A 20,052-nucleotide genomic window follows, 5' to 3' on the forward strand; every position below is an offset into this window, starting at 1 on the left:
TGGTTTGCGACTGGGAGGTGCAGTTGTTTGTTGCGAACTGAGCGGAGGTGTTCTGCAAAGCAGTCCCCAAGCCTCCGCTTGGTTTCCCCAATGTAGAGGAAGCCACACTGGGTACAGTGGATGCAGTATACCACATTGGCAGATGTGCAGGTGAACCTCTGCTTAATGTGGAATGTCATCTTGGGGCCTGGGATAGGGGTGAGGGAGGAGGTGTGGGGGCAAGTGTAGCATTTCCTGCGGTTGCAGGGGAAGGTGCCGGGTGTGGTGGGGTTGGAGGGCAGTGTGGAGAGAACAAGGGAGTCACACCCTTGTGCAGTCCTCCTCCCACCCACCCTCCTGCAAAAATTCCATCCCCTATTCCCAATTCCTCCGCCTCCGCCGCATCTGCTCCCACGATAAGACATTCCACTCCCGCACATCCCAGATGTCCAAGTTCTTCAAGGACCGCAACTTTCCCCCCACAGTGATCGAGAACGCCCTTGACCACGTCTCCCGTATTTCCCGCAACACATCCCTCACACCCCGCCCCCGCCACAACCGCCCTAAGAGGATCCCCCTCGTTCTCACACACCACCCTACCAACCTCCGGATACAATGCATCATCCTCCGACACTTCCGCCATTTACAATCCGACCCCACCACCCAAGACATTTTTCCATCCCCTCCTCTGTCTGCTTTCTGGAGAGACCACTCTCTCCGTGACTCCCTTGTTCGCTCCACACTGCCCTCTAACCCCACCACACCCGGCACCTTCCCCTACAACCGCAGGAAATGCTACACTTGTCCCCACACCTCCTCCCTCACCCCTATCCCAGGCCCCAAGATGACATTCCACATTAAGCAGAGGTTCACCTGCACATCTGCCAATGTGGTATACTGCATCCACTGTACCCGGTGCGGCTTCCTCTACATAGGGGAAACCAAGCGGAGGCTTGGGGACCGCTTTGCAGAACACCTCCGCTCAGTTCGCAACAAACAACTGCACCTCCCAGTCGCAAACCATTTCCGCTCCCCCTCCCATTCTTTAGATGACATGTCCATCATGGGCCTCCTGCAGTGCCACAATGATGCCACCCGAAGGTTGCAGGAACAGCAAAAAATATTCCGCTTGGGAACCCTGCAGCCTAATGGTATCAATGTGGACTTCACCAGTTTCAAAATCTCCCCCTCCCCCACTGCATCCCTAAACCAGCCCAGTTCGTCCCCTCCCCCCACTGCACCACACAACCAGCCCAGCTCTTCCCCTCTACCCACTGCATCCCAAAACCAGTCCAACCTGTCTCTGCCTCCCTAGCCTGTTCTTCCTCTCACCCATCCCTTCCTCCCACCCCAACCGCACCCCCATCTACCTACTAACCTCATCCCACCTCCTTGACCTGTCCGTCTTCCCTGGACTGACCTATCCCCTCCCTACCTCCCCACCTATACTCTCTCCACCTATCTTCTTTTCTCTCCATCTTTGGTCCGCCTCCCCCTCTCTCCCTATTTATTCCAGAACCCTCACCCCATCCCCCTCTCTGATGAAGGGTCTAGGCCCGAAACGTCAGCTTTTGTGCTCCTGAGATGCTGCTTGGCCTGCTGTGTTCATCCAGCCTCACATTTTATTAACTTGTATTTATTTAGCATCTTTTGCAGCCACTGAACATCTCAAAATACTTTACATTCAATAAGCACATCACATACTTCATTAAAATCTCCATAGAGATCGACAACTTTAAAAAATTTTAACTGTCTACTATTAGCTGAAAGAATTACATTGTTAAATTTCACACTTTAAATATTTACTGTAGCAAATGACTCAAAGCACTATTAGCTAAACAATTCCTTTTGTAACATGAAAGTGTTTCAGACTTAATAACACTTGTGGACACGAGCTTTGAAGGATTGTGCAAAATTGATCTATTTCAAATTATATTTGAAAACTGGTTAGGTTTGCAAAAATTATCACTGAAAAGCCTTGAGACTTAAACTTTCTTTAAAGTAACACTTTTTAGAAATTATGTGATCGGGTAATTACATGAACTCAACATCACTGGGTTTAGAGGCTGTGGGAGTTTGTGTTTGGGTTTTTCAGTTGGAGAAAGCCTGCTGCAGAACCAGTTACTCAGCTCATATCTTCTGTTTCTAAAACCTTAGCTATGAGATCAGGATCATCCTTCTGTAAGTGACTGAAAAAACTTGTCAATATTGCATTTACTGAACAAACCATGTCTGTGAAGATGATAGAGACAACTATGTGTGATCAGTTTCAGAGATAATAGGAACTGCAGATACAAGAGAATCTGAGATAATGAGGTGTAGAGCTGGATGAACACGGCAGGCCAAGCAGCATCAGAGAAGCAGGAAAGCTGATGTTTCAGGCCTAGACCCTTCTTCAGAAAGAAGGGTCTAGGCCCGAAATGTCAGCTTTCCTGCTCCTCTGATGCTGCTTGGCCTGCCGTGTTCATCCAGCTCTACACCTTGTTATCTCTTTGTGCGGCTAGTGACATGGCCATTATATACAAGAACACCATTTTGACAAACTTCAGAACATTCTATGCCCTATCCTTCTTTTCCTTCAAGGATAACTGCTCTTGACCACAATTTTTTTCTTTTCTTTTTAAATTTAATATTTGCAAAATAAAGTCCATTTTCCCTTTATCTGACATATTTATGTTAGTGTGTTAGTAACAAGGGCCAGGTGGACCTCACTGAGTATAAAATCCATGATTGGGGTTGTTAACCTATGCCAAGCAGGGAAACCTGGCTTACAGATATGAACTGGTGTCTCAGACATTCTCCTTAGTCGATGGGCTGCTCTCAGCTAGCTGATCAGAGTCCATGTACTATGCTCATGTACATAAAGCGTGATTCGGTGATGAGATACTGGCCTCTTCGGAGTTATTCAATATCTTCACATCACAAATTGTGTGTGTTGACCAATTCTGCACTTTCCTTGAATTGGTTTTGTTTATAAATCAATAAATGGAGTTTTTTTTATTAAAGAAACCTAGCTAACGGATCTTGTTATTCTAAGTCTTCTTAATGAGAAAGCACATAAGCAGTTGTATCAGGATTTTAAAACATTTTTAAAATTTTATGATACAACTGAAACAATCATTCACTTTTTTTATATTTGTCACACATCACTCTCCACAAAATTATGTTCCTTACAACAAACCGTACACAGTTATTCTCAACTTCTAATGACCCACATCTGTCTGTTTCACTGAGTCAACTGTCTTCAAGTGCCTTCCTCAGGTTTTAGAGAGTTGTTTAAATCCACCACCAGCAATAAAACATGTTTTGATGATTTTATGTCTCTTAGTCATGCGAAAACAAAGTTACTGTATCCATAGAAGCGTGCAAGATGCATCTCTTTCACTAGACACCATCCCTTTTCTGCATTTAGCTGTAGGAGCTTGTGAAGTCTAGCAGCCATTTCTCTATGCTAATCACAAAGAAAAATTATCTGTGATATCCACTGCTCTGTGCAGAAGCATGCAATGTGATCTCACAAAATGGCTTCCAAAGCTCTTTTCCATGTGTCAGGATGAATTAAATCGGCCTTGCAATGAGATAGTGGGGAATTCAGTGATGATAACATCATTGAATGTCAAGGGACAGTGATTAGATTGTCTCTAAGTGGAACTGGTCATTGCCTGGCATTTGCATGGTGCATATGTTACTTGTCACTTGTCAGCCTGGATATGGTCCAGATCTTGTTGCATTGGTACAGGGACTGCTTCATTAACTGAGGAGTCACAAATGGGACTGGACATCATTTACAACATCTGTGGTTATCCCCACTTCTGACCTTATAATGGAGTGAAGGTCTTTGGTGAAGCAGCTGAAGATGGTTGGGGCTAGAACATGATCCCAAGGAACTCACAGAGCCATAGAATCCCTACAGTGTGGAAGCAGGCCATTTCAAGTCCACATCACCCCTCCAAACAGCATCCCAACCAGACTCACACCTCCCATCCTTTCCCTGTAACCATATATTTCTCATGGCTAATCCTTGAAGCCTGCACATCCCCAGGCACTATCAACAATTTAGCATGGCCAATCCACCTAATCTGTACATCTCTGGGCTGTGGGAGGAAACCCACACACATATGGGGAAAGTGAGAATTCTACACAGACAATCGTCAGGGGTGGAATTGAACCTAGGCCCATGGCACTGTCAGGCAGCAGTGCCAACCACTGAGCCATCATGCCACCCGTCTGCAAAGGTGTCCTGCAAACTCCTGCAAAGATATCCTGGAAGTAGACGACTGACCTCCAAAACCCACAAACACAAACAAAGTACGATTCCAACCAGCATGGAGTTTGCCTCCCATTCCTATTGATTCCAGTTTTCCTGGGGTTCCTTGGTTGAATGCGACCTTGATGTCAAGGGCTGTCACTCTCTGAAATTCAATTGTTTTGTCTGTGTTTGAAACAAAAGGCTGTAAAGAGGTCAGGAGCTGAGTGGCCCTGGGGGATCCCAAACTGGGCATCACTGAGCAGGTTATTGCTGCGCAAGTGCTGCTTGATACCATTGCTGATGACATCTTCCATCACTTTACTGATGATCAAGAGTAGACCAATGGGACAGTAATTGGCCAGATTGGAGTTGTCCTGCTTTTTGTGTATATCACACGCCTGGGCAATTTTGCACACTTTAGGATAGTTGCCAGTGTTGTAACTATACACAAAGAGCCTCTCTAGGAGAGTGCAGGTTCTGGAGCACAAGTCTTCAGGACCATTATCAGAATGTTTTCAGGGCCCATTGCCTTTACAGTATCCAGTGCCTCCAATCATTTCTTAATAGCATGGGGAGTGAATCAAATTGGCTCAAGATTGGTATCTGTAATGCTGAGGACCACCAGTTAATGGCATTACTTGTGTATAAACTAAGGCAAACATACCAGTTAAAAAGCTTAAGATTAATACATCATCTACTAAATGATATTATCCACATCTACGTTTCCTAAATTCAGCCTACATTTCTTGGTGCTGGCAGTCGAAAGAAAAGTTACCCAGATAGCTCAAAGCATGTCTCTGTGCAACACTGCATGATACTAATGGGTAACTGCAATGTCAGGCTTCAATCTTCTCATTAAGGGTAACTAGCTAAGTGGCAGCAGCTAACATTAAGTGTGTGAATGGTCTCGGCAGGAAGAGGTATGGGTGTACGTTGACCAGAGTTCCAGTTTTACCATTAACAAACACCTGGGGAAAAAGTCTATTTTTGTCATAGAAATGAGGAAAATTATTCCTTGTTGAACTGTTAGAAGAAAGGAAAAGGAAGGTTTTGCAGAGATTCAGAATACAAATAGTAGACTGTGTTGTGTAGCAATGATGTAATGGCTGAGTAGTCTAGTCCCTCAGGAGAATTACGCTTCGATGTGCATATGGTACCATACATTCACTTCTGCCTGAGGTCGCTGGTGAAATATAAATGCATTATGCAGCTTAAGTGTCTGCTCACTTAGCCATGAATTGAGTTTCCGAACCCTCAATGATCCTGCCAATAACCTTCATCATTATAACATCCTTCATCATTAGCACATGCTAATCTTGTTGATAATGGGAACAGAGAATATACTACAATTCACTCAATTAGTCAAATAGAATAAAATAGTCTAATAAAAAAATGTGCAACGTCTCTGAAAGTAAATACAAAGGACATGACATTTCTTTTAAATTTGTTGACCTATGTTTTTTTTACCATTTATATATCTGGGCAAAGCAACTCTTTCTTCATGGTATCATAGAATCCCTGCTATGCAGAAACTGACCATTCATCTCATCAGGACTGCACCAACCCTCTGAGCAGCATCCCATCCAGATTTGTCCCCACATTTACCATGACTAATCCACCTAACCCACACATTACAGAGCAAATTAGCATAGCCAATCCATTTAACCTGTACCGTGGGAGGAAACCCACGCAGACACAGGGAGAATGTGCAAACTCCAGACCACAGTTTCCCAAGACTGGAATCAAACCTAGGTCCCTGGTGCTGTAAGGCAGCACTGAGCCACCACGCTGTCATGCACTCCTCTCTCTCTCTCTCTCTCTTTCTCCTGTTTATACTCCCATTCATTACATTCCACTTAAACTCAGTTTAATTTTTTCGTCACTGGATTCAGTAATGCAAATGTGCAAAATTCTTTCTTTGATTGCGTTAACAAGGTCAAGTTAACAATGGGATTAAATAGATGTAGTTTATGCAAATCTATCAGCCATAAACTGAGTAATTAAATACTAACAGAAAACATGTAACATAATTTGCAACAAAGTGTAACACTCATGCTTAGCCAAAGCAACGTTTTCCACCACAATGGCTTTAAAATTCTACAGGGGCATGACGTAGGCATAATTTTCAGATGATGCTTAACCAAAGGTCACACGTTCAGGTAAAGGACCTGTGAGAAGTAGGCTTTTGGCTGGCTACGGCATAATGAAGATGAAGGATTTTTTAATTTTCACTTGTGGGACGTGGGCAATACTGGCTGGGTCAGCATTATTATTTGCCCTCATTGACCTGGAGATGATGCCTTTTAAAACCACTAAAGTCCATAGGGAATTGGATAAGTCATAAGATAACAGTCCATACTGTTGAGAGGTGATATTTTGGTGGGGAAACAGAATTGGATCATGGACAGGGAACAACGAGTGGCCCTAAGAGCCTCCTTTTCAAGTTGGCTGTCTTGACCAATGGGGTTCCACAGGGATGAGCGCTGGGACCGCAACCATTTGCAATATATATATATTAATGCCTTGGAGAAAGGAAGCGAATGTACTACAGCTAAATTTCCAGACAGCACAAAAATAGTTGGAAAGACAAGTTGCAAGACAGATACAAATAGTGTAAATACAACTGACTCATTCAGAGATAGTAGGAACTGCTGATGCTGGAGTCTGAGATAGCAAGGTGTGGACTGATCAATTTGAAGATCCATGCCGATATGATTTGACCAATTGCGCACTGAATTCAGATAGTTAGTAATTAGTTGCATCCATTTACTACAAACCAAATATACAATAGCAGTTCAAGAGTGGTCCCATCGATTTTTTTTGGAACGCAACATGGTATGTGCCATAAAAGTCAGTCTTTTCCCATACTGAATAAAAGAATATCCTGCTGCAAATCTATTTCAGCATCCTGTACTGTTCCTCCCCCAGTGCAATTCCAAAAGAAAAATGTCAATTGAAAATTACAAACCAAGTACATAAGGCTTTAATGGAGCTCTCAAAGTCCCTTCAATATCAGAGGCAAATCCTTCTCCATACATGTGTAAAGGTGAAAAAACACATCTTTCAAAAGCTCTTCTGATACTCTAGCAACCTCTGTTAGATATTTTGTCAACCCACAGATTCCAATGAAGGGTGATTCCACCAGTTATCAGCCGTGACAACAGGTCTTAATATTATTCCACCTTAATGCGGATACATTCCAAACATAACTTCTGTGATTTGATTCCAGACAAAAATGTGTCCTACTATCAAATTCACTTCTGGATATATTATCACACTCAAACAGCATCCAAGAAATTCAGTAAAACTGAGTTTTTTTAGAGCTGAAATATGTTGCCAGAGTTTCTAATTCACAGTGACAGTAGGATATATTTGTTCATACTTTAAATTTGAATTCTGGAATTTTGACAACTTTTCAACGAAAACTACACGCCAATGACCATGACTATTTTTATTGTGTGCTCTACATTCCTTTATCGATACTTAACTTTGTTTTGTCTTTGTTAAAGTCTAGAACATACAGCAAAAAAAGGAAGCAAAACTACTGCAGATAGCGGGCATTTAACTGTGCTGAGAGAGAAGGACAAGGGTTATGGTGTTCAGGAGCACCAGCAAAGTCCAGAGCATTAGAACCCTGGAGTTTGAAGACCTGAGCTAGAAGACAAATTAAATCGATTGTTTTCACAAAGTATGAGTTTTCTCAGAGTCCAATATCCCCTCACCTGCCGATTGCAAAGATGGAAAGCTTCTGATCTGAAGCAACCAAAAGCAAAGGGTTATTTTTGTATCAGTGATACTGGGAACTGCAGATGCTGTAGAATCCAAGATAACAAAGTGTGGAGCTGGATGAACACAGCAGGCCAAGCAACATCTCAGGAGCACAAAAGCTGACGTTTCGGGCCTAAACCCTTCATCAGAGAGGGGAATGGGGAGAGGGAACTGGAATAAATAGGGAGAGAGGGGGAGGCGAACCGAAGATGGAGAGAAAAGAAGATAGGTAGAGAAGAGAGTATAGGTGGGGAGGTAGGGAGGGGATAGGTCAGTCCAGGGAAGATGGACAGGTCAAGGAGGCGGGATGAATTGGTAGGTAGGAAATGGAGGTGCGGCTTGGGGTGGGAGGAAGGGATGGGTGAGAGGAAAAACACGTTAGGGAGGCGGGGACAGGCTGGGCTGGTTTTGGGATGCAGTGGGGGGAGGGGACGAGCTGGGCTAGTTTTGAGATGCAGTGGGGGAAGGGGAGATTTTGAAGCTTGTGAAGTCCACATTGATACCATTGGGCTGCAGGGTTCCCAAGCGGAATATGAGTTGCTGTTCTTGCAACCTTCGGGTGGCATCATTGTGGCACTGCAGGAGGCCCATGATGGACATGGCGTCTGAGGAATGGGAGGGAGAGTTAAAATGGTTCACAACTGGGAGGTGCAATTGTTTGTTGTGAACCGAGCGGAGGTGTTCTGCAAAGCCGTCCCCAAGCCTCCGCTTGGTTTCCCCAATGTAGAGGAAGCCACACCGGGTACAATGGATACAATATACCACATTCGCAGATGTGCAGGTGAACAGCTGCTTGATATGGAAAATGCCGGGTGTGGTGGGGTTGGAGGGGAGTGTGGAGCGGACAAGGGAGTCGCGGAGAGAGTGGTCTCTCCGGAAGGCAGACAGGGGTGGGAATCCACCATCTACAATCCGACCCCATCACCCAAGACATTTTTCCATCCCCACCCTTGTCTGCCTTCCGGAGAGACCACTCTCTCCGTGACTCCCTTGTCCGCTCCACACTCCCCTCAAACCCCACCACACCCGGCACCTTCCCCTGCAACCGCAGGAAGTGCTACACTTGCCCCCACACCGCCTCCCTCACCCCTATCCCAGGCCCCTTGATAATTTTCCATATCAAGCAGATGTTCACCTGCACATCTGCCAATGTGGTATATTGTATCCACTGTACCCGGTGTGGCTTCCTCTACATTGGGGAAACCAAGCGGAGGCTTGGGGACCGCTTTGCAGAACACCTCCACTCGGTTCGCAACAAACAACTGCACCTCCCAGTCGTGAACCATTTTAACTCCCCCTCCCATTCCTCAGGCAACATGTCCATCATGGGCCTCCTGCAGTGCCACAATGATGCCACCCGAAGGTTGCAAGAACAGCAACTCATATTCCGCTTGGGAATCCTGCAGCCCAATGGTATCAATGTGGACTTCACAAGCTTCAAAATCTCCCCTTCCCCCACTGCATCCCAAAACCAGCCCAGTTCTTCCCCTCCCCCCACTGCATCCCAAAACCAGCCCAGCCTGTCTCCGCCTCCCTAAACTGTTCTTCCTCTCACCCACCCCTCCCTCCCACCTCAAGCCGCACCTCCATTTCCTACCTACCACTTCATCTCACTTCCTTGACCTGTCCGTCTTCCCTGGACTGACCTATCCCCTCCTTACCTCCTCACCTCCACTCTCTTCTCTACCTGTCTTCTTTTCTCTCCATCTTCGGTCCGCCTCCCCCTCTCTCCCTATTTATTCCAGTTCCCTCTCCCCATCCCCCTCTCTGATGAAGGGTCTAGGCCCGAAACATCAGCTTTTGTGCTCCTGAGATGCTGCTTGGCCTGCTGCGTTCATCCAGCTCCACACTTTGTTCTCTTGCAAAGGGTTATTTTTGTGGTTGAGCTCGTTAGCATGGAATTGTTGAGAGATCAACATTAATCCTTCTACTTACAAGAAGCTTGCTAATTGGGATGGCAGATAGCTAGAAGTGAAGCTGATCTGCTAGATGTAGCATTTTTAGAGAGGAGCAGAAGAAGCATGAAACAGAAGCAGGCATTTGCAGTAGTAATGGAAATTTCCACACACGTACAGCAACAAACAGACCAAGCTCGGGTATATAGAGGAGACTGCATTGTTGGCAGCAACTACTCACAACACAGCAGTCTGTTGCATTTACTGTTCACAATGCCTTCTCCTGTATACTGGCGATACCAAATGCAATCTGGATGACTACTTTGCAAAATACCTCTGCTCTGTCCGTACAAGAACAACTCTGACCTCCCAGCCCCTTGCCATTTCAAGAAGCCACCCTGCATGGTGTAGTGGTAATGTCCTTGCCCTTGGTCCAGGTCCAAATCTCACCTGCTCCAGAGATATGTAATAACATCTTTGCACAGGTTGATTGGATAAATAGATCTTTTTTTTAAATCTTGTTTCCATGCTAACATTTCTGTCCTGGGCTTGCTACAACGTTCTATTGATGCACAACACAAGTTCAACGTACATCATCTCATTTTCTGCAGGGGCACTTATAGCCTTCAGCTTCAATTTTGAATTCCATAACTTCAGGAACTGACCACATGGCACCTGTGTTCCATTTCTCTTACATTTACTTTGCTCTTGAGGAGAAGGACCATTCTTTCCCATTCATGCCTTAATTTATACACATTTTAAATTCTCTTTTTTTCCTTTCACCGTGATTAACAACCCCTTTGAACTTTGTATGGCGCCTCTTCACCAGCTTCATCCTTGCTCCTGCCCCACCCCGTCAAAAAATATATAAAAAGTATTTTTCAACACTTTTCAGTTCTGAAGAAGTGTCATAGTGGACTCAATATGCTAACTTGTTTCTTTCTCTAACGGTGCTGCCAGGCTTGCTGAGTTTCTCCAGCATCCTCTGGTCTGTTTCAGATTTCCAGCACCTGCAGTATTTTAAGTTTTCCAAATGCTGCAAGATTTTAATTGTCAACAACCACAAATTATTATACCTTCTTTCAGTTTTCCCTTCACTACAGCTAAGGATCTTTTAACTCCTGCTGGAAATGACCACCACACCATTTGGACTACCCAAGGAACGTAGGTGCATTGTGGCAACTACAGTGCTCTGGTCTTCATTTATTAATTTCACCTCAATTAGTATTAATTAATGAGCTATTTAGATAGCATGATAATCCAAAGACACTGATGATGTCCTCCAGCTTTGCAATTTCTGGTTCAAATCCCACCTGCCTTTGATTTGTGTCATAACGTACCTAAACATGATGATTTAAACAAAAATATTGAGACAGACAATTCAAGTCATAGATTCAGTATTATAAAGAAACTAAGTTTTAAGAAGGTATGCATTTACATAACACCTTTCATAACCACAGAATTGCCTTAGAGCCGAGAATTTTTGAAGTGTTGTCATTGTTGTAGTGTGGGAAAATAACAGCCAGCCTTCCCTGCAAACAGCAAAATGATCATCATCAGATCAACTGCTTTTGTAACATTGATTGAGTGATCGATATAAGGATAGGACAGCAAGGATGGATCCCTTTTCTTTTTGAAATGGCACTTTGCGAATTTTTGCACCAGCATGAGAGGGTTTGACATTTCATCGAAAAGATGGTACTTCTGACAGAATTGCATTCCTGAGCACTGCACTTGAATGTTAGCTTTAACATATATTCCTAAATTCTTGAGTAGATCTTGAACCTTCTCACTCTGAGGAAGGAGTAGTCCCAACTAAGACACGGCAATTCTCACAAGCACATTAGGACTATGTACAAGGAACAACTTCTTGCAGATAGAACAGTGTAATGATTGAAAAGGGATGTAGGGAATGGTGATCCAATCCAGTACTGTGGGCCAATTTATAAAAACACAGCTGGACGTAAGTGAAACCTAGTTTTGTTCCTTTGTGAAAGGACAGATTCAAATGGATTAATTGCCCTTCTTTATCTGGAGTTACCACGTGGGAAGTGAACAACTGAGTTTTTGCTCAGCAAGGAGCAAAGTCAGGTGTTCTTCATGTGAGTGCAGAAATGTGGTGAGAAGCTCAGTGTGGAATCAATTCTGAAACAAAGGCTGCAAACACCTAGGTTCAGCCTTAGATAATTCCCATGGAAAGGGATGAAGTCAGTTGGTAAGAACAAGTTAATGATGAGAGAACTAAGAATAATAAAGATTTAGACTAGCATACAAGCCCGAACATTGTACATTCTCATTTCACATGCAAGGTTCCACCCACTGCATGGCCATCTGCATGATAGGCATTGGCCTAGTGATAATTGTTCAAATGGCCACATCTGACCTGATTCCAGTAGGTAAGAAGCAAGAATAGTGGCTTTATATATTTTTCTCCAAGAAAAATGCATATTATCCAAGATGGAAGCCAGGGTGATTGCAGACTTTCTCTTTGGTTGTTCAACTGTACAATTAGAATGGCACAACAGTTGTCCATGTGTGGTAGACATACCTGATGTACTTTAGTTTCAGCAGAAGTCTGATTGGGTTCTGTCAGCAGAAGATGTGGTGGGCTGCCACCAACAATTGTGAAAAGGGGAAGGTAGAAACATTTCACCTGTAGTACTTCTTGTGCCTAAACATCCAAAGCATTTCTTTCCTTTATCTGACAATCCCCAATCATTAGTATAAGTTCTGAATTTAATGCCCATTTCTAATACCATCTATGCAAAAAGCACAATTAACAGATATTATTTCTGTGAGTTCCTCGAAGTCACCAACCAGTCGCAATATCAAATGACAAACCAACCAGTGCTTTCCTAATTGAATGTCTTGATAATGTTCACTCACTTTTACCTTTTGAGAAAACTAGCACCTCAACTACTGATAATAGTACCCTTCATCCCTTTAGGTCTTTACCTCCATGGCTAGGGCATGATGCTAACAATGCTAAGGTTGCTGGTTCAATCCCCACACGAGTCAATGAAGTAGGCTTTCATCCTAACCCCAAATTCTGAGGGATCTTGTGGAATAGTGGTAGTGTTCCTATCTCTGGGCCAGAGGCCTAGGTTCAAGTCTTACCAGATGTGTCAAACATGTCCAGATAGGTTGATTAATGTAACTGAAAGTGTACGTTTTTTTGGGACAAACAAGGCAGGGGTGAGTGGTAGGACACTGGGAAGTCTTGAGGATCAAATGGACCTTGGTATGCATGTACCTTAAGGTAGAAAGACAAGCAGATAAAGTGGTTAAAGAGGCATAAAGTATACTTGCCTTTATTAGTCAAGGCACAGAGATTCCAACAAGGAGGTCATGCTAGAACTGTATAAAACATTGGTAAGCCATCGGTACAGTATTGTGTGCAGCTCTCAGATCATTAAAGGAGGAATGTAATAGCACTGGAGAGGATGCAGAACATGTCTACCAGGAATGTGCCTGGAAAGTTGCAGATATGAAGAAAGATTAGGCAGACTGTTTTCCTTAAGCAGAGGAGACATGGTTGAGATGAATAAAATTATGTGATGCACAGACAGGATTGACAGGACTGGACTTTTCCCCTTTATAGAGAGATCACTGACCGGGCACATGGATTTAAGATAAAGAGCAGCAGACTAGAGGAGATGTGAGGAAAATCATTTCCACCTAGAAGGTGGTGGTAATCAGGAATGAACTGCTTCTAGGGTTGATATTGGCAGAAACCCTCATAACATTTAAATAGTTTTCAGATGTGCACTTGCAATGCCAAGGCTTACAAGGCTATGCACCAAGCACAGGAAAATGGGATTAGAATAGCTCGGTGATTGCTTTTGAATGCTGCAGTGTGATAGGCCAAAGGGTCTTTTCTTGTGTTGTAAATCTCCCTGACTCTATTCACTTTGTAAAATTGACTGGAAACTTAAAATAGACATCTTGGCAACTTGGCCTTTTTAATTCCCTTCAATAAGGAGCCAAGCCAAAGCAAAGCACACAAATGCATTCCATGCAATCAATATGATAGAATGTTATCCCAAACCCACTTTCTCAAAATTAGAACTACTTTGACCAAAGTGTTGCTTTTCTTTTGCAAAGTTATTGACTGACTGCCCCAAGTCTTCATTTTCCTGCACCAGGTGGGCAGTCTTTGCTTCCCTTCATCAGATTCTGAGTTCAAGTTCACAAGCAAAACAACCTCCAAATCTCTTGGCATTTGAAGCAACAGCAGGTAATGTAATTCCGGGCTGGTGACTTAAGCAGGAAGCAGCTTCAATGTTAATTGCACTACCAAGTAACTGTTGCTAAATAACAGAATGTCATACTTGTGCAGAAAGCATTAGAATTTTGTTTTTGTGACAAATAGCAACATTGATCCAAAGACTATATTTCAACAGCCAGTAACAATAAAGAATTCCCCAGATTCAAATCATGGAACAGATATTGAAAAAGTCGGTAGAAATTTCAATTTTCAATTTAATTCCAGATTTCTACTTAGTAGAAAAACATTCGGATTCTTTAGAACAATGAAAGCCAATGTCATTTTATGTTAAATTATTCAATAAAACACCTGTCCTGGCAATTATTTCAATTAAATAGATTGAATATTTGAGTTGCCATCAGGCAAGCCCAAACACTCTCCACAATAAGTTGTCATACTATATTTAGTCTTCTTAATTACGAGAGGAAAATAATTAATTACGGTCCAGAAAGCCAATAACGTGTTACCTTTAAAACCACGACTTCCTAACTAACTGGTGTACATTGGTTCACCGACTGTCAGATGATGTTCATTTCCATGTCTCAAACATACTGCGCCGCATCGATGGCTTTGATCGAGATGACTGCAGTTGCCTGCTGCGCATTGAGCAACAAGAGCTGTCATCAGAGGGTGAGAAAGCCTCTGAGGTACAGCACGGATAGCCCCGAGTAATAATCCCGTCTGTAAACATGCACAAAGACTTGCGGCGCCGGAAAAAGCATAGATACAATGAAGAGGAACTCGCTGAGCCTCCTGTCCATATGGACAAGTCAGCACTACACTGTGAACATTGTTGTTCTTCGGGGCTGGTTCATTTTCCAAGCAGTGCTAATGAGAGCCTTCATCGTCTAAAACACAAATTTCAATCCTGGAATAAAGAAGTACTTACACTCTTTGTCCCAGTTTCTCTCTCTCTCCTCTCTGGGGTATCCTCAAATATCTTCCTTTATTGTTCAACAGCGGAGTGTAATTTCAGGGCAGGTCGGTGCAGCTGAAGGTTTGGAAGGGAATCCCCGGTGCTGTAGCCGTACATGGGTCGGGTTTTCCGGAATGAAATGAGTAGAGGTTAATGTTTGCTGAGGGTGCCGCAGCCCGAGCTGCAGCCACATCGCTGAACATCCAACGCAGCATCAAACAATACCCACTCTCTCTCTCCCAGCAGACGGCACTGCGCAGGCGTCTTGCTCAGTTCAAGCCTGAAAAAAATGACCTTTGCGCGCTCTACAGTCAAAAGCATCGCAGAAGTTGTGGGAGAATTAAACCTATTATCTCAGATCAGATCTCAATGACCGTGCCATGGCCACTGTTACAGACACCTCATAGCCAGACACTTTCACTGTACTCCTGTACTTGAGTTCACAATAAAATCTGAATCTATAATCTAAATCGAATTTAATACCGTACACAGATCGTGCCAGCCTTACAGGTGAATTACAATCAGTTAATTAATTATCGTACTCGGGCTGAAGGTCCTTCTAGTATTGGGTGACTATGATTCAAAGCTAAAAGCAGTGAATCCTCCATTGGTAGGTGTTGGATGGAAGATTAAAAAAGAGAAGCTTTACATTTCGGACATGCTGTGTTCACTATCTTTTTTCAGGACCCAAGCAGGACTAGTTTCATTGGAGATACAGAATGAGTTGAATGGCCTCCCATGCTTTACTATTTGATAGTTCAAAGTAGTGACTTCTACTGAAGTGTCTTCAATTGTGGAACCGTCTTCCAGATTAAGGAGGTGAACAAATTAATTATAATGCTCATATTTCATTCAAAGAATGAATAATTAATTATATCTTAGCTAAATGACTTCTCTGAAATGACTTCTCTACTCAGAAAATACATACGGGTTGTTTCATGGGCCTGTTCTCCCATTTATAACTTTGCTTCCTACCTATTCTGAGTTCCCCAACTCATAAAACAATCCTCTCACTCAGAAAATCACCATTGACTCTGACCCCTGTCATTCCAGCAGTTCACTTCCTCAAACTCAAAGATACCTGGTTTACCCCAGTCTGGCTTGACCACATCAAACTCCATTGTGGCTCACTTGTCACTGCCCCTAGCTCAGCCCTTCTGTCGCTGATATAATAATTATTTCATTTGCTACTTCCAGACTTGATTACTGAAACTTCTCTTTGTTGGGCACATTTCTGCCTTCATCAATTCCAGCATGTCTAAATCTTGATGCCTGCACCCTTTCATAGATTTCACCATCACATTAACACCCTGTCCAATTATTTCTTTTGGCTCCCAGCCTTTTAACACTACAGATCAATAATCTTCATGTTCATCTTTAAATCCCATCATGACCTTATCACAACCATCACTCTCTTCACCACCCATATCTATCATACCCTCCCAAATCTATTTCTCTGATTCCAAATATACAGTATACCTCGGGATAGTCATAAGCTGCTTGGGACCTCTTTCCTGGTAGATGCCTCAACATTCTTTAAAGCAACAACTTACATCATGTACACCCTCTTTATTGAAATGAAGCATCTGTTGACACGTAACATTACCTTCAGTGAAAGCAACACTGCACCCTCAACTACTTTGCAATATCAACATCATAGTGTTTACTATTGACCAGGAACTAAACTGGAACAGCTATTATAAATACTGTAGTTACAATAGAAAGTCAGATCTGGGAATTCTGATGTAAGTTAGTCGCCTCCTGACCCCTAAGAGCCTGTCCACCATCTGCTTGCCTAGATGAGTGCGCCTCCAACAACTCAAGAAGCCTGGAACCTCCAGGACAAAGTAAACTGCTTAATTGGCACTCATTTGATACATTGTATTCACTCCCTATACCATTGACACACGGTGTACCTTCTACAATGTGAATTCCGCAACTCACCAAGGTTCCTTCAACAACCTCTTCCAACACCATGACCACTACCATCTAGAAGGATAAGGGCAGCAGATACACAGGAGCACCTTACCTGCAATTTCTCCTTCAAGCTACACAGCAATCCAACTTGGGACAGTTCCTTCACTGCTCCAAGGTCAAATGCTTGTAAGGTCCTCCCAAACAGTATTGTGGGAGTTCCCGCACATTATAGACTGCTGTGATTCAATTAGGTAGCTCACCATTACTTTCTCAAGGGCAATTATGGCTGAACAATCAATGTTGGCCTGGCCAACAACATCCATGTCTTATTAATGAACTGAAAAAAAATCGATTAGAATACATTTGGGACTAGGTGGTCAGTGTAACTTAGAGAACATAGGTATAGAAGTTCTGTCTGGGGCTAACAAGAATGTTAAGGTGACCACATTTATTATTTAATCTGACACAGTGCTGAAGGCAGATGAAATAACTAGCAAGGATCTACGGTTATGGTCAAAGATTGAAAAAGTACCTTTGTTAGAATTGTAGAGAATGTCATTTAAAATTTGATTGGGGCCATTTTGATGCTGAGGTAGGGTCATGATTGTGGAGTAATAAGCAGTTTGCGCAGATGTGAGCAGGTACAGCTATGATCTGTGTGTGGTCATACTGTACCTCTGACTTACAGTGGTTCACTGATTAGATTCGATTCCCTACAGTGTGGAAACAGGCCCTTCGGCCCAACAAGTCCACACCACCCCTTGGAGCATCCCATCCCTCTATAACCCACACACCCCTGAACACTATGGGCAATTTAGCATGGCATATCCACCTAGCCTGCACATCTTCGGACTGTGGGAGGAAACTGGAGCACCCGGAGGAAACCCACGCAGACACAGGGAGAATGCCCAGACCAATTTTAAAATCCCTATCCTTGGTTGAAATCTCTCCATGCCCTTGCTGTAATCTTCACCAGTCCAATGATTTGTTTGGATAATTGTGCTGACCTAATTCTAGCCTCTGCTGCAAACTCAATTCCAATTGTTCCATTACATGTGACAATATCTTCAATTGCCTTGATCATCATTGCCTTGGAATTCTCTCTCTTAACCTCTCTGCCTCACTACTTTGTTTTTCTCCATTAAGCCACTCCTAAAATCTGAATTCTTTAACAAAGCTTCTGGTCATCTGATTTAGTATCTCACTAAGTGCAATCACTTAATCTGACCTACCAATATCCTTTCTCCCCCAGCACTCAACTCCCTCCTCCATCCCACCCGTCCCCTCCCCACTATTCCATAAATGCTGTCACCTCCACACTTCATTTCAGCTCTGATGAAGAGTCACCTAGGCTCAAAACATTAGCTTGTTTTCTCTCCATGGATACTGCCTAACCTGCTGTGATCTTCAGCAATTTTCTTTTGTTTTCAGTTCAGATTCCAGCATCTGCAGTAACTTATTTGTATAGTGCAATACTATATTTTAATCCATAATGCTCTTGTGAAGCACATAGTGATATTTGATTACATTAAAAGCCTAAAAATATGTAAGCCGTTTGTTATTTTTAAAATGCCAGTTAACCAAGCTTAACCCGGGTGTAGAGGTACACATGTACTGCAATCTATTTCAGTATTTTCAATTTAACGAAACAAAAAGAAACAAGATTGCACTGCTCACTATTTCATAACCTGGTTGAGAAAACATTACAGATGTCACATGCTTTCATTGAATGGTCAAATAGGTTTGAAAGGCTAACTGACTTATTTGCTTTTGATCCTGTTTCTTACGGTTGTATACCATATAAGACAGGATTAGTCACACTGACCTCACCATTGCATTTATCATCTAGACAGTTATTAGAGAGATAACTTAGCCTGCAGCATAATACACCAGTATGAATTTCTCTGGATTAGATCTAAAAGGGTGAATGTTCATATAGTGAGTTAGTGCAAAGTGGGTTGCCAATTCACTCACATATGGTATACGGTGTCCCAAAAAGTCAAATTTACTCACAAGAGGAACAAAAATTCATGCACTACTCTTATAAACAAAATGAGCATTACTGTCAGTGGAGTTTATCAAATAAGTTGCTGAGGGACTTTCTGTGATTTTACAACAAATTCTGTTTTCCAGTTTTAAATCGGTTGTTCTCTTCTGACTGATGCAAAGGATTGAATGTCTCACTGATGTATGGATAAAAATAGTTTGATTACAGTACAGCTGCAATCACATAATCCATTATCTGTTACATAAAATGACTAGTATCCTCTGTTCCATTGAAAATGATTCCAATGTCATTGAAAATCTTCCACTACAAAGAACAAGACTGGTCATTTTTGAAAATTCAGAATGTTTGATATATTGCAAAATGAAAAACATAATTAATTAAATTTAACTTAAAACTTCAGACCTGGATAAGATTGACTACTAATTTCTTTATATTTTTGATATTGCTCATGATGGTAACTCTTCTTTCATTGGTTTGCTGCTGTAATTATCTCCCATTACTAGCAGAAAAGTTCTTACAAATATATTTTATTGTTCTTATTAGGGTTTCTACAACAATATTGAATCTATTTCAAAAGAGTTGCCACAGTTAAAAACAAAAGTGGATTATGAGTTAATTAAATAGTAGATTGTTACTCTCATTGCATCTAAAACCTGGAATGCCCTTCCAACTGGCACCGTGGGTGTATCCACACCCCTAGGACTGGCAGTGGCTCAAAAAAGCAGCTTGGACACTATCTTCTCGAGGACAATGAGGAATGGGCAGTAAGTGCTGGCCCAACCCATGATTCCAAATCATGTGAATGCATTTTTTAAAAAATGTTTGTCATCCTGTATCTGTGAATTCTAAAGGAAATACGAAATGAAATTATGGAAACTCCAATACAAATCTTGAAGAAATGCTTGAATGGGGTCTGATAACTGGAGAAGTGTATTACCCTACTATTTTTTTAAAAAGTAACAAAAGTGGCCCAGAAAACTACAGGCTAATGAGTTTGCAATCCATCGTGGACAAAATCACAGGAATCCTTACTGAACATGGAAGATCTGGCTA

At 42.6% G+C, this 20,052-nt stretch overlaps 1 protein-coding gene across 3 annotated transcripts in view; it reads right to left on the reverse strand.

Annotated features, from left to right (window-relative positions):
• sacs (sacsin molecular chaperone) overlaps positions 1-20,052 on the reverse strand; it is a 127,333-nt gene that overhangs the window by 89,282 nt on the left and 17,999 nt on the right. For 2 of the 3 annotated variants that reach the window (XM_059646674.1, XM_059646672.1), the window contains exon 1: positions 15,048-15,293. The exons of the other annotated variant lie outside the window; for it this stretch is intronic. The gene's annotated coding sequence lies outside the window, so the exon portion shown is untranslated. Of the gene's footprint in view, positions 1-15,047; positions 15,294-20,052 lie in introns of those variants that run through there. 3 annotated transcript variants of the gene reach the window in all.

This window comes from Stegostoma tigrinum, chromosome 6 (genome assembly GCF_030684315.1).
Source record: "Stegostoma tigrinum isolate sSteTig4 chromosome 6, sSteTig4.hap1, whole genome shotgun sequence".
In the NCBI taxonomy this organism is placed as follows: domain Eukaryota; kingdom Metazoa; phylum Chordata; class Chondrichthyes; order Orectolobiformes; family Stegostomatidae; genus Stegostoma; species Stegostoma tigrinum.